The 14,787-nt window shown below is 43.6% G+C and overlaps 1 long non-coding RNA gene across 1 annotated transcript; it reads left to right on the forward strand.

Moving 5' to 3' along the window:
• Positions 1 to 1,784: 1,784 nt before the first annotated feature.
• Positions 1,785 to 11,661, forward strand: LOC112260607. Its single transcript, XR_002955031.2, has 3 exons — positions 1,785 to 2,856; positions 4,852 to 4,955; positions 8,897 to 11,661. It is a non-coding gene; the product is annotated as an uncharacterized LOC112260607 (long non-coding RNA).
• Positions 11,662 to 14,787: the final 3,126 nt, after the last annotated feature.

Genomic DNA, 14,787 nt, shown 5'->3' on the forward strand with positions numbered 1-14,787 from the left:
TGGTCTTTGTGGTTGAATCTGTGTTTGAAATTCACTGCTTGACTGAGGGACCTTACAAATAATTGTATGTGTGGGGTACAGAGATGAGGTAGTCATTAAAAATCATGTTAAACACTATTGTTGCACACTGAGTGAGTCCATGCAACTTATTATGTGACTTGTTAATCAAATGTTTACTCCTGAACTTATTTATGCTTGCCCATAACAAAGTGGTTGAATACTTAATGACTCAAGACATTTCAGCTTTTCATTTTTAAATAATTGGTAAAAATATCTAAAAACACAATTCTACTTTTACATTATGGGTTATTGTGTGTGTGTTGGCCAGTGACACAAATCTCAATTTAAATTCAGGCTGTAACATAACAAAATGTGTAAAAAGTCAAGGGGTGTAACTACTTTCTGAAGGCACTCTATTAGTGTGAAAACTACTACTTTTGACATGAATGGATGCAGACGTAACGATGGCCATTATTTATAAACTAAAAGCGAGTGTTTCCACATCCCATTCTACTCAGTGGCTATCAGTTTCCCTTTCCTTTGAATACAGTTTGGGTCAGTAGGGTAAGGGTTAGTCGTTTTCTACTCTCTGCGGTGGATGGGATGGTTACTGCCGATAGTAAATCAAATTGGATCTAACAGGATACAGATTTTGAGATCTCAAATGCATTGTTTCATTTCAAGCTGAAACAAAACACACGGCTCGGCTGACTCACTTTATCTGTGTTTGCCATGTTAGTGTAGTGCTCTTTCATTTGTATTATTGTTCTAGAACTCTGTGGTGGGTAGATAAAAGGAGCATGCATGGTGACAATGTATTTCACGGCCAGAGAGTTAGCCATTTGCCAGATGAAGGCAAATCCACACCCAAGCATAATCTTCCAAAGCCAAGACCTAGGTTCAGAAACAATTTGAGATCATTTCAAATAACTGCACTTGATTGAGCTTACCGGTTGCAATGGAACCAAAAAGGTCCCAAAAGTACAAGCCCCGCCCACCTGGCACTCCAGGCAGGCACTAAAGCAATCACTCAAACTATTTGAAAGAGAGAGTTCAAATGGCATTTGAACCCAGGTCCGCCGCAGCATTTTTGCAGCCAACAGGGTTAATAAGTTCATCAGTACCACATCTAGGCGGTGCCAGCAGGGTTATAAAGCAGCCTTTTACTACTGTTGGTTCAGCAACAACATGCTAGCTAGGAGGCAGGTCCTGGCCCTCATAGGTCGAGAGAGAGGGAGAGCTGTGTGAGCTGTGTACTTACTTCCAATGCATTCAGTGCAGACAGGGTAAATGAACACATTTTTTAGGACAAGCCAGGAACATCGTGTTCCTGCTCTCTGTAGCTAGTTAGAGTGTGACGTCTGCTGGCACTCTGCCTAGCAGGGCCAAGTTGATTCAAATCAGAAAGCGTGCTGCTGGGCTGCTGCTGCGTGGGCTACGGTGGGTGGCTGACAGGGTAGGGGGCTGGTAGGCTGCATTGGGGTGGGGTGAGTGGCTGACAGGGAATGGGGCTGGTAGGCTGGGGTGGGTGGCTGACAGGGTAGGGGGCTGGTAGGCTGCACTGGGGTGGGGTGAGTCGCTGACAGGGAAGGGGGCTGGTAGACTGGGGTGGATGGCTGACAGGGAAGGGGGCTGGTAGGCTGCACTGGGGTGGGGTGAGTGGCTGACAGGGAAGGGGACTGGGGTGGGGTGGGTGGCTGACAGGGAAGGGGGCTGGTAGGCTGCACTGGGGTGGGGTGAGTGGCTGACAGGGAAGGGGACTGGGGTGGGGTGGGTGGCTGACAAGGAAGGGGGCTGGTATGCTGGTCTTGTCTGCACATGACAGGGTGGAGAGAGAGTGTCTTGGATTTTTCCACATGGGAACCTATATCCAGGTGTGCTGTGTGTGCCGAACAAAACAGTAGTAAAACACAGTGTTCTGTTATTGTTAGTGTAACAGCATGTTCCTTTGTGCCCACCCTTTATAATTCCACATAAGTTCCTTAATCCTCATTGATGACAGTTTAAGAGAGGTTTTTGATCCTATTGTACATAATACTTGATTTGCAATAATATGCCACATAAAAGGCATCCAAGTGTTGGATCAAATATTTGAATGAAGGAAAAGACCTGCCAAAACAATGACAGTTGGAATGAACATATTACATTGATATCATGGTATGATGTGTAAAGCTCTTAATAATAGACCAATGGCAGACACTGACATCTCCAACTACCCGTCTGATGGGGAGGGAGAAGGAAAGAGCAATGACACCCTGACCCAGAGCAGACTGGAAGCTGGGGTTGTTGCTGAGTGTCCTATTCAGACTGGAGGCTGGGGTTGTTGCTGAGTGTCCTATGCAGACTGGAGGCTGGGGTTGTTGCTGAATGTCCTATGCAGACTGGAGGCTGGGGTTGTTCCTGAGTGTCCTATGCAGACTGGAGGCTGGGGTTGTTGCTGAGTGTCCTATGCAGACTGGAGGCTGGGGTTGTTGCTGAATGTCCTATGCAGACTGGAGGCTGGGGTTGTTCCTGAGTGTCCTATGCAGACTGGAGGCTGGGGTTGTTGCTGAGTGTCCTATGCAGACTGGAGGCTGGGGTTGTTGCTGAGTGTCCTATGCAGACTGGATGCTGGGGTTGTTCCTGAGTGTCCTATGCAGACTGGATGCTGGGGTTGTTGCTGAGTGTCCTCTGCAGACCGGAGGCTGGGGTTGTTGCTGAGTGTCCTCTGCAGACTGGGGAGGGAGAGGGCAGCAGATGGTCGGTCACTGACTGGGTCAGGTCCACTCTGGCAGTGCGGCAGACGCCCCAGAAACATACAGACAGGAACTCCAAGGACCCATAGGACTCCAACAAAAAGAAAAGGACATTTCAAAGGTTTGAAGACTGAAGACAAAATTAACATTTTCCATACATACACTTAGGTTGGAGTCATTAAAACTCGTTTTTCAACCACTCCACACATTTCTTGTTAACAAACTAAGTCATTTTTCCAAAAATTGTTTACAGACAGATTATTTCACTTATAATTCACTGTATCACAATTCCGTAGGTCAGAAGTTTACATACACTACGTTGACTATGCCTTTAAACAGCTTGGAAAATTCCAGAAAATGTTGTCATTGTTTAGAAGCTTCTGATAGTCTAATTGACATAATTTGAGTTAATTAGAGGTGTACCTGTGGATGTATTTCAAGGTCTACCTTCAAACTCGGTGCCTCTGTAGTTGACATCATGGGAAAATCAAAATGAATCAGCCAAGACCTTAGAAAAACAAATTGTAGACCTCCACAAGTCTGGTTCATCCTTGGGAGCAATTTCCAAATGACTGAAGGTACCATGTTCATCTGTACAAACAATAGTACGCAAGTATAAACGCCATGGGACCACACAGCTGTCATTCCGCTCAGGAAGGAGACGCGTTCTATCACCTAGAGATGAACGTACTTTGGTGCGAAAAGTGCAAATCAATCCCAGAACAATAGCAAAGGACCTTGTGAAGATGCTGGAGGAAACAGGTACAAAAGTATCTATATCCCCAGTAAAACGAGTCCAATATCGACATAACCTGAAAGGCAGTTCAGCAAGGAAGAAGCCACTGCTCCAAAACCACCATAAAAAACCCAGACTACGGTTTCCAACTGCACATGGAGACAAAGATCTTACTTTTTGGAGAATGTCCTCTGGTCTGATGAAACAAAAATAGAACTGTTTGGCCATAATGACCATCAATATGTTTGGAGGAAAAAGGGAGAGGCTTGCAAGCCGAAGAACACCATCCCAACCGTGAAGCACGGGGGAGCCAGCATCATGTTGTAGGGGTGCTTTGCTGCAGGAGGGACTGGTGCACTTCAAAAAATAGATGGCATCATGAGGTAGGAACATTTATGTGGATATATTGAAGCAACATCTCAAGACATCAGTCAGGAAGTCAAAGCTTGGTCGCAAATGAGTCTTCCAAATGGACAATGACCCCAAGCATACTTCCAAAGTTGTGGCAAAATGGCTTAAGGACAACAAAGTCAAGGTACTAGAGTGGCCATCACAAAGCCCTGACCTCAATCCTATAGAACATTTGTGGCAGAACTGAAATGGCGTGTGCGAGCAAGGAGGCCTACATCCCGGACTCAGTTACAGCAGCTCTGTCAAGAGGAATGGGCCAAAATTCACCCAAATTATTGTGGGAAGCTTGTGGAAGGCTACCCGAAACGTTGGACCCAATTCAACAATTAAAGACTAAGCTACCAAATACTAATTGACTGTATGTAAACTTCTGAGCAACTGGGAGTGTGATGAAAGAAATAAAAGCTGAAATAAATCCTTCTCTCTACTATTATTCTGACATTTCACATTCTTAAAATAAAGTGGTGATCCTAACTGACCTAAGACAGGGCATTTTTACTATGATTAAATGTCAGGAATTGTGAAAAACTGAGTTTAAATGTATTTGGCTAAGGTGTGTGTAAACTTCCGACTTCAACTGTATGATCTCTCTCATAATAAGCTAGATCTTGGATATTGAGAAACAATGCAAGGGAAATAATCATCGTTGCATGGCACGCACACAAACATACACAAGGTCTGCAGATGTTTCCAGGACGATGCTGCTGATCAAACGGCTACCTGGGTGACATCATGTCGGTACCACGTCACTATCATAGTTAAGACCCTTAGATAAGACATCCTTTCTCCACAGAGTGTAACTACTAGCCTAGCTACTTACTTTCTTTTGAAATTCTACAGTTCCATGTACAGAATCATGTATGTGAACTTTTCACAAATCCATTTAAAGTACCTCAACCTGAATTGAGTGCTATTTATACAGTATTGTTGAGGATACTGAAGGTGGGGTCTGTGTGTCGTTTCCTGCAGGGGCGGCCTGGCGGAGTGACTGAACAGGCTCCAGTGCAGACAGAGGTCAACCATCAGCTTCTGGAGGCACCAGTCCATCTCTGACATTACTACAACAGCCACAGGTAATACAGACAACAAATGTACAAACAACCAACCAAACGCACCAGTCCATCTGACTTTACTGTAACCACATGTAATATAGAGAAACACCTAAATATTTTTTTTACCTTTAGTATGCATGTAAAAAGAAGGAAACAACATACAGAAGTCAAATGAAACTGTTGTAGCCACTTGCATGATCACAGAAATGGGTTATTAGAACAGCACAGACATTAGCATTTGCATTACAAAACAGAATTGTGCAGGGTGGGGAAAGAAACCTAGTGGTGCTTATGAAAGGGTCCTCGTTCTTACCACACGTTCCTACATACGCTAGCTACTCTCCGTTTAGGGTTCAAAATGAACTTTGATTTTATGCTCTCTCTCAAGCGGGCATGATTTTATGCTCTGATCTCGTGGTCTCGTGAAGACTGAGGGCGCATGGAGGAAATGCTGGTTGCGGCAACAGTGAACTTGGTCGCGGCCAGTATGTAGGTGACAGGAAACGCTCTGCTTGCTGACTTGCTTTTTGTCTTTCCATGGTGTAACCGGAGCACAAGTTTGTCACTCAATGTCATTGGCTCTTAGATAATTAGGTTGAACAACTATTGTAACGTGACAGTTGATCGTGGAAAAAGACAACACAAAAAACGCCCACCTTTTCCAACTCACGTTCAGTCAGTACGGATGACTTGGTTTTCTTTTGACGGAGTGAGAGAAGAACATGAATATAGAATGTTCAGGCAAAGAGTTAGCACAAATTTCGCAGAGTTTTAGCAGGGCTGGGAGTTGCCAGGGATTTCGCGATACAATATTATCATGATACTTAGGCGCCAATATGTGTATTGCGATTCTCACGATTCTATATGTATTGGGATTTGATACTTCGATGTTATTGCATTTTGATGTTCCAAACATATTGCTCACTATACAGTGCATTCGGAAAAAATTCTGACCCCTTGACTTTTATTGACTTTTATAAATTTGCAAACATTTTTTAAACCCTCTTTCGCTTTGTCATTATGGGGTATTGTGTGTAGATTGATGGAAAAAATGTATTTAATCAATTTTAGACTAAGGCTGTAAGTTAACAAAATGTGGAAAAACTAAAACAGAAGTACCTTATTTACTTTCAGACCCTTTGCTATGAGACTCGAAATTGTGCACAGGTGCATCCTGTTTTCATTGATCATCCTTGAGATGTTTCTACAACTTGTTTGGAGAACTGAGCAATCGGGGGAGAAGGGCCTTTGTCAGGGAGGTGACCAAGAACCCGATGATCACTTTGACAGAGCTCCAGAGTTTCTCTGTGGAGATGGAAGAATCTTCCAGAATGACAACCATTTCCGCAGCATTCCACACTTTTTAAAAACATTTCTGAATGTATCCTTTATTTCACTAGGCAAGTCAGTTAAGAACAAATTCTTATTTACAATGATGGCCTACTCCGGCCAAACCCTCCCCTAACCCGGACGATGCTGAGCCAATTGTGCTTCCCTATGGGCCTTTACGGTAGAGTGGCCAGACGGAAGCCACTCCTCAGTAAAAGGCACATGACAGCCCGCTTGGAGTTTGCCAAAAGGCACCTAAAGATTCTCAGACCATGAGAAACAAGATTCTCTGGTCTGATGAAACCAAGATGGAACTTTTTGGCCTGAATGCCTAGCATGACATCTGGAGGAAACCTGACACCATCCCTGCGGTGAAGCATGGTGGTGGCAGCATCATGCTGTGGGAATGTTGTCATGGTTTACCTTCCAACAGGACAACGACCCTAAGCACACAGCCAAGACAACCCAGTAGCGGCTTCAGGACATGTCTCTGAATGTACTTGAATGGCCCAGCCAGACCCCGTACTTGAGCCCAATCGAACATCTCTGGAGAGACCTGAAAATAGCTGTGCAGCGATGCACCCCATCCAATTTGGTATTTTATTAGGATCCCCATTGGCTGTTGCAAAAGCAGCAGCTACTCTTCCTGGGGTCCAACACAAAACATGAAACATGCCATAATACAGAACATTAATAGACAAGAACAACTCGCTCAAGGACAGAACTACATCAATTAAAAAATATTTTCAAAAGGCACACGTAGCCTACATATCAATACCAATACATACACACAAACTATCTAGTTCAAATAGGGAAGAGGTGTTGCTTTATCTTTATTTTTTAAACCAGGTTTTCTGTTCATTTGAGCAATATGAGATGCAATAATGGCTCTATATAATCCTGTACACTTTCTTGAATTTGTTCTGCATTTGGGGACTGTGAAAATACCCCTGGTGACATGACAGAGCTTGAGAGGATCTGCAGAGAAGAATGGGAGAAACTCTCCAAATACAGGTGTGCCAAGCTTGTAGCATCATACCCAAGAAGAGTCGAGGCTGTAATCGCTGCCACAGGTGCTTCAACAAAGTACAGAGTAAAGGGTCTGAATACTTATGTAAATGTGATACATTTGCAAAAAAAAACACACAAAAAATGTTTGCTTTGTCATTATGGGGTATTTTGTGTAGATTGATGAGAGAAAAAAAAGGGTTCTGAATACTTTCCGAATTCACTGTATATCTGTTGCAGATAGACAAAAGAGAGCCTGAGAAAACGATCAGTCAGGGTAATAATGGTGCTGAAAACATTTTGGCTCACTATTTAAAAAGAAGATGGAGAACAAGCTAATGCGCTAGCTAACGCTATCTATAATTGTTTTGTACAAACCGATACTTGGAGTCATATCAATGTAATATTGTACAAAAATAATAAAGCGAAATGTAACTGTATTGATTTTTTCCCCCCATCACTGGTTTTTAGTGTCATGTGACATCTAGTGAGTATTTGGTTTTCCTGGATCTTGCTATACTACTGTTGGCACTTGTTTGTTAACTTTCTCGCGTTGATTTATGAGCAACTTCTCATAAACAATAATAACGGCAGTTATTAGAACATGACTAGCTTGAGCTATAAGACCCCTGTTTGTGTTCATTCTCACAGGAATTAACTGTAGGTGTGTCTGTCATTTATGTTATTTCTTCACACACACTTGATTAGATTGATTCATTAGTTTATTACAGAAAGAGGACTCAGTTCACTCTTTCCTGTATTCACCTGCTGTCTAATAAAGCAGGGGTTCCCAAACTTTGTCACTCGGGGCCCACCTTCCAACATTGGGAAATGGCAGAGTTCCAAAGAAAAAGTCATATCTCAGACTGGCCAATAATAATAAAATATTAAGAAGGGCAAAATAACACAGACACTGGACAGAGGAACTCTGCCTATAGGGCCAGCATCCCGGAGTCGCCTCTTCACTGTTGACGTTGAGACTGGTGTTTTGCGGGTACTATTTAATTAAGTTGCCAGTTGAGGTCTTGTGAGGCGTCTGTTTCTCAAACTAGACACTCTAATGTACTGGTCCTCTTGCTCAGTTGTCCACCGGGGCCTCCCACTTCTGTTTAGAGCCAGTTTGCACTGTTCCGTGAAGGGAGTAAGTACACAGTGTAGTACCAGATCTTCAGTTTCTTGGCAATTTCTCACATGAAATAGCCTTCATTCCCCAGAACAAGAATAGACTGACAAGTTGCAGAAGAAAGTTGTTTTTTTCTAGACGTTTTGAGCTTGTAATAGAACCCACAAATGCTTTGCTCCAGATATTCAACTAGTCTAAAGAAGGCCAGTTTTATTCCTTCTTTAATTAGAACAACAGTTTCAGCTGTGCTAAAATAACTGCAAAAGGGTTTTCTAATGATCAATACCCTTTTAAAATTATAAACTTGAATTAGCTAACACAACGTGCTATTGGAACACAGGAATGATGGTTGCTGATAATGGGCCTCTGTACGCCTATGTAGATATTCCATAAAAAATTAGTTTCCAGCTACAATAGTCATTTACAACATTAACAATGTCTACACAGTATTTCTGATCAATTCTATGTTATTTTAATGGACAAAAATTTGCTTTTCTTTCAGAAACAAGGACATTTCTAAGTGACCCCAAACTTTTGAATGGTAGTGTACTTTATTCATTCACAACATCTCTCGCCATAAGAGATATTACATCATGAGTGACACTGACAGTGAAAGTTGATTGATTTTTCTGATTCAGAAATTGGAATTGCTATTCAACTTCCTCAGTTGAAAACTGAATTGACCCCAACCCTGCAATACAACGTGCCCCACACAGACACTGACACCATCTGTGCTGTTCTTGTCCTTCCTACATTGCCTAGGATTCTGGAGGTCCTGACAGTCCAGGTGGCGAGCTGCATGCAGCTGGCCCTGTGTGAGCAGCACTACCCCCCTGCTACGGACCAGCGCAGACCCCCTCTCACCACCAGAGCTAACCAGAACCACTCCCCCACTACAGACCACAACAGACCCCCTCTCACCACCATAGCTAACCAGAACCACTCCCCCACTACGGACCACCACAGACCCCCTCCCTCCACCTTCACCACTCCCAGCAGCAGAGCCCGGATCCTGGTACTGTTTATTAAGGAGACAGCTGCCCAGCTCATGCCTGAACCTAGAGACATCATCGATGTGTACCCACCATGGTGAGAGTGCACCAGTCTGCAGTAGTTACAGTATTGGTAATGCACAGCTATGGTGTCATGTTATAATTTTAATGGCACGGGAAATGCCAGAGTCATTATGTCATCTATCATCGAGCACGTATCCTCCTCATGCAGTAAAGCTATGGTCATATCTCACGTTGAACCCAGTTTATATGTTTTTATATAGGCCTACCAGTACTTTTCTGTTTTAAAATGTGTTGTAACGGGAAACACTATTCGGCTAGTGAGGCCCAATAGCCCTCTGGTGCAGTGCAGTAGTGTTATACACACAGAGTAGTTGGGGCGTGTGAGGTTGTTTTGGAACAGGAGAAAGGCAGAGGCTGGTTCCAGCTGTTGAGGGTTTACTTTGGGAGTCCAGCGGCCACCTCTGGAATATCCAGTCTGGGGCCTGGCCTGGTGGAAGCCCAGGGGCCTATTGTCAGCTTTGGAATATCCCGACTGGGGACTGGCCTGTTGGAAGCCCAGGGGCCTACTCTAAGCTCTGACGTCACCAGCTGCTCCAGGGAATGATGCTTCACATTCCTCTTCCTGGCAGTAGAGTAGTTAGGTCATTTCCAGCAAGCCGGCCTGGGAAAAAACACACTGGGATTATTTTCTGGAGCATTTGGGAACTATGTGGAAGAAGCCAAAAGGACCGGATTGAAAACACATGCTGCTCTGCTGCACACACACACGAATGTGCGCACACACACACACACACACACACACACACACACACACACACACACACACACACACACTGTGTAATGTATCATTGATTTAGAATTATTAGAGCAGTTTTATTTTCACCAGCAGTAGAGAACAGTAGTCTCCCGCTGACTGTTATTGAAAGCAAAATAATTTCAGCATTTATAAACAAATGTATTTATTTATTTGAATGCTCTTTCTACTCATGGTCCTTGCCATTGTCTTATTTTGTAAATTAAAATATAGGCCTACAAATTTTCCTTAAATACCCTCCCCCCCAACTTTACTCAAAATATCCTATTTGCTGATATAGAGATTTTTAGAACGTCCAAAAGGGGTAAACGCACGTAATTCATAGAATCCTCGATGCTGGTTAAATTTCTATTTCTTATCTACCAGCTTCCTGTGTGACATGTGAATGGTTCCCACCCCCATACTCCTTCACTGACTGGGCCCCTCCATCCGCCTAGCCGCCTACCACTCCTTGTGAGACAGTGGAGCGGAAATACCTGCCAGCATTATTCACCTTTGCTCTGACGACAGCAGCCGCTCCTTAACTACCTGTCTGATGACACATGTACTAGTTCCCAACAGTCACCTGCACTGTGCAGGGTAACACTTTATGTACTGTTGTTCCTCCAAGAAAGCCTTTATCACTGATAGTTGAGCGATTTAGGTATAGATTCAATTTAGAATATGGAGTCTTTGAAACCTTAATACTGACACTGATTGAGTGTGATGAGGCACTCTATATACCCTTTATATTAAGAGGGTTTATTAACATTGAGAAATCATAGGCTAAACTATAACTAAAACATTACACGTGTGTAGCTAGAGTGTGTGCACTTGTTCACTTCTGGCCAACATCTCAAACATGAGTCTATTCTTGATCATTTCATGATGATTCGACACAACAGAAATGTACACCTTTTGAATAGCAGATAACATATTATTTTCTAAGTGAACTCGATTACATGAAATTGCTAATTTGTTATATTGACAGCACCTGTAACCTACATTTTTATGAAGTGTGATTAATTATCCTGCCTCCTCTATCATATCACCAGTCAGAGGCAGGCTGGAACATGTAGGTCTAGCTGGATCCACAGAGACTGTGGTTGTCTCTGAGTCAACTATAAGCCATGTTGTTATTACCTGTGCCACATCAACATTAAAAAAATTGAGTCAGAACATTGCCTTATCCACATAATAAAGATGATGCGATCTAAATAAGATTGCTTGTTTTTAAAGGCTGGATATTTCTTGGTATATTAACGTTCAGGAAAGCTTAAAGTGAATCCCCTTTACGAGCTGTAATACTTGACTGTTGATTTAAAAAAAGTTTATTTTCTCAGTATTTGTCCTCCTGGTATAAAAGGAACACCACATGTTTCTCCATGATTAGTCTCCCCCAAAAATATAATAATTTCATTTCACTGCAGCTATCATTGCACCTACTGTGCATTTGGAAAGTATTCAGACCCCTTGACCTTTTCCACATTTTGTTACGTTATAGCCTTATCCTAAAATTGATTAAATGAGTTGTTTTCCTCATTAATCTACACACAATACCCCATAACGACAAAGTGAAAACAGATTTTTAGAAATGTTGGCAAATGTATTAAACAATAAAAACAGAAATACCTGTATGCAGACCTTTTGCTATTAGACTCGAAATTGAGCTTAGATGCATCATGTTTCCATGATCACCCTTGAGATGTTTCTACAACTTGATTGGAGTCCACCTGTGGTAAATTAAATTGATTGGACATCATTTGGAAAAGCACACACCTGTCCATATAAGGTGTCAGAACAAAAACCAAGCCATGAGGTCGAAGGAATTGTCCATAGAGCTCCGAGACAGGATTGTGTAGATTGTGTCGAAAAAATTTCTGCAGCATTGAAGGTCCCCAAGAACACAGTGGCCTCCATCATTCTTAAATGGGAGACGTTTGGAACCACTCTTTCTAGAGCTGGCCGCCCGGCCAAACTGACAGAGCTCCAGAGTTCCTCTGTGGAGATTGTAGAAACTTCCAGAAGGACAACCATCTCTGCCGAACTCCACCAATTAGGCTTTTATGGTGGCTAGATGGGTGGCTACATGGAAGCCAGTAAAAGGCACATGACAACCCGCTTGGAGTTTACCAAACGGCACCTAAAGGACCATGAGAAACAATATTCTCTGGTATGATGAAACCAAGATTGAACCTGAATGTCATGTGTCACATCTGGAGGAAACCTGGCACCATCCCTATGGTGAAGCGTGGTGGCAGCATCATGCCGTGAGAATGTTTTTCAGAGGCAGGGACTGGGAGACTAGTCAGGATCGAGGGAAAGATGAACAGAGCAAAGCACAGAGCGATCCTTGATGAAAAACTCATCCAGAGCACTCAGGACCTCAGACTGGGGGCAAAGGTTCACCTTCCAACTGGAACTAAGCACACAGCCAAGACAACACAGGAGTGGCTTCAGGACGAGTCTCTGAATGTCATTGAGTGGCCCAGACAGAGCCCAGATTTTATTTTTACCTTTATTTAACTAGGCAAGTCAGTTAAGAACAAATTCTTATTCTTATAACAGTGGGTTAAGTGTCTGTTCAGGGGCAGAACGACAGATTTGTACCTTGTCAGCTCAGGGGTTTGAACCTGAAACCTTCCGGTTACTAGTCCAACGCTCTAACCACTAGGCTACCCTGCCGCCCCACTTTAACCCGATCGAACATCTCTGGAGAGACCTGAAAATAGCTGTGCAGCGAGGCTCCCCATCCAACCTGACAGAGCTTGAGAGGATCTGCAGAGAAGAATGGGAGAAACTTCCCAAATACTTGTGGGCCAAGCTTGTAGCGTCATACCCAAGAGTCAAGGCTGTAATCACTGCCAAAGGTGCTTCAAAAAAGTATGATTAAAGGGTCTGAATACTTATGTAAATATAACATTTCAAGAGTTTATTTTTAATACATTTGCTAAAATCTCGAATAATAACCTGTTTTTGCGCAACATCAACCCAGATTATATTGGACTGCTTTTCTCTACTACATCACCAGATTCCTGCTGCAAGCTCTGAACCATTCCACCGGATCATCGCAGCTAGCTGGCCTCAACCGAGTGGCTATTGCTGGCTAACGCCTCTGTCCCGAAGCAAGTACCAGTTAGTCTTGATCTAGCCTCGAGCTAGGCCCATCTCCTGGCTAGCCGAAGAGGTTTACCAGCTAATTTTTGGGCTACAATACCTCTTTTGCCAATTGGCTTGGACCCTTTATTGCCGCCGATCAATCACGACTGGTCTGCCGGTGAAATCGTTCGAGGTGGTTTCAACAGGCTTTTCTGTTGCGATGTCGCCGAAGGTCCATCTGCTAGCCCCGGCCCACTAGCTTTCTGAATCGCCGTGTCTCCCGCTCGCCTAGCGTAGTAGCGTCTACCGAATGGCTCCCTGACTCACCTATTGCTGCTCATTGGACCCTATGACCACTCGGCTACACATGTTTCTTCCTAATGTCAATATGCCTTGTCTACTACTGTTTCGGTTAGTTATTATTGTTTTATTTCACTGTAGAGCCCCCAGCCCCGCTCAACATGCCTTAGATAGTTATTTTGTCCCACCCCCACACGTACATGCAGAGTCCACACCTGGCTTAACTGGTGACTCCAGAGACAACATTTCACTCATCGTCACTCAATGCCTAGGCCGCCACTGTACTCACATCCTACTATACCCTTGTCTGTACATTATGCCCTGAATCTATACTACCACGCCCAGATATCTGCTTATTTTATTCTCTGTTCCCAACGCACTAGACGACCAGTTCTTATAGCCTTTAGCCATACCCTTATCCTACTCCTCCTCCTCCTCTGGTGATGTAGAGGTTAACCCAGGCCCTTTAGCCCCAGCACTACCCAGGCACTCTCATTTGTTGAATTCTGTAACCGTAAATGCCTTGGTTTCATGCATGTTATCAGAAGCCTCCTCCCTAAGTTTGTTTTATTCACTGCGTTAGCATACTCCGCCAACCCTGATGTCCTAACCGTGTCTGAATCCTGGCTTAGGAAGGCCACCAAATATTCAGACATTTCCATCCCCAACTACAACATTTTCCGACAAGATAGAACTGCCAAAGGGGGCAGAGATGCAATCTACTGCAGAGATAGCCTGCAGAGTTCTGTCATAGTATCCAGGTCTGTGCCCAAACAGTTCGAGCTTCTACTTTTAAAAATCCACCTTTCCAGAAATGTCTCTCACCATTGCCGCTTGTTATAGACACCCCTCAGCCCCCAGCTGTGTCCTGGACACCATATGTGAATTGATTGCTCCCCATCTATCTTCAGAGTTTGTACTGTTAGGTGACCTAAACTGGGATTTGCCTAACACCGCAGCCGTCCTACAATCTAAGCTAGATGCCCTCAAACTCACACAAATTATCAAGGAACCTACCAGGTACAACCCTAAATCCGTAAACATGGGTACCCTCATAGATATCATCATGAACAGCTTCCCCTCTAAATACGCCTCTGCTGTCTTCAACCAGGATCTCAGCGATCACTGCCTCATTGCTTGCGTCCGTAATGGGTCCGCGGTCAAACAACCACCGCTCATCACTGT

This window comes from Oncorhynchus tshawytscha, linkage group LG10 (assembly GCF_018296145.1).
Source record: "Oncorhynchus tshawytscha isolate Ot180627B linkage group LG10, Otsh_v2.0, whole genome shotgun sequence".
NCBI lineage: Eukaryota > Metazoa > Chordata > Actinopteri > Salmoniformes > Salmonidae > Oncorhynchus > Oncorhynchus tshawytscha.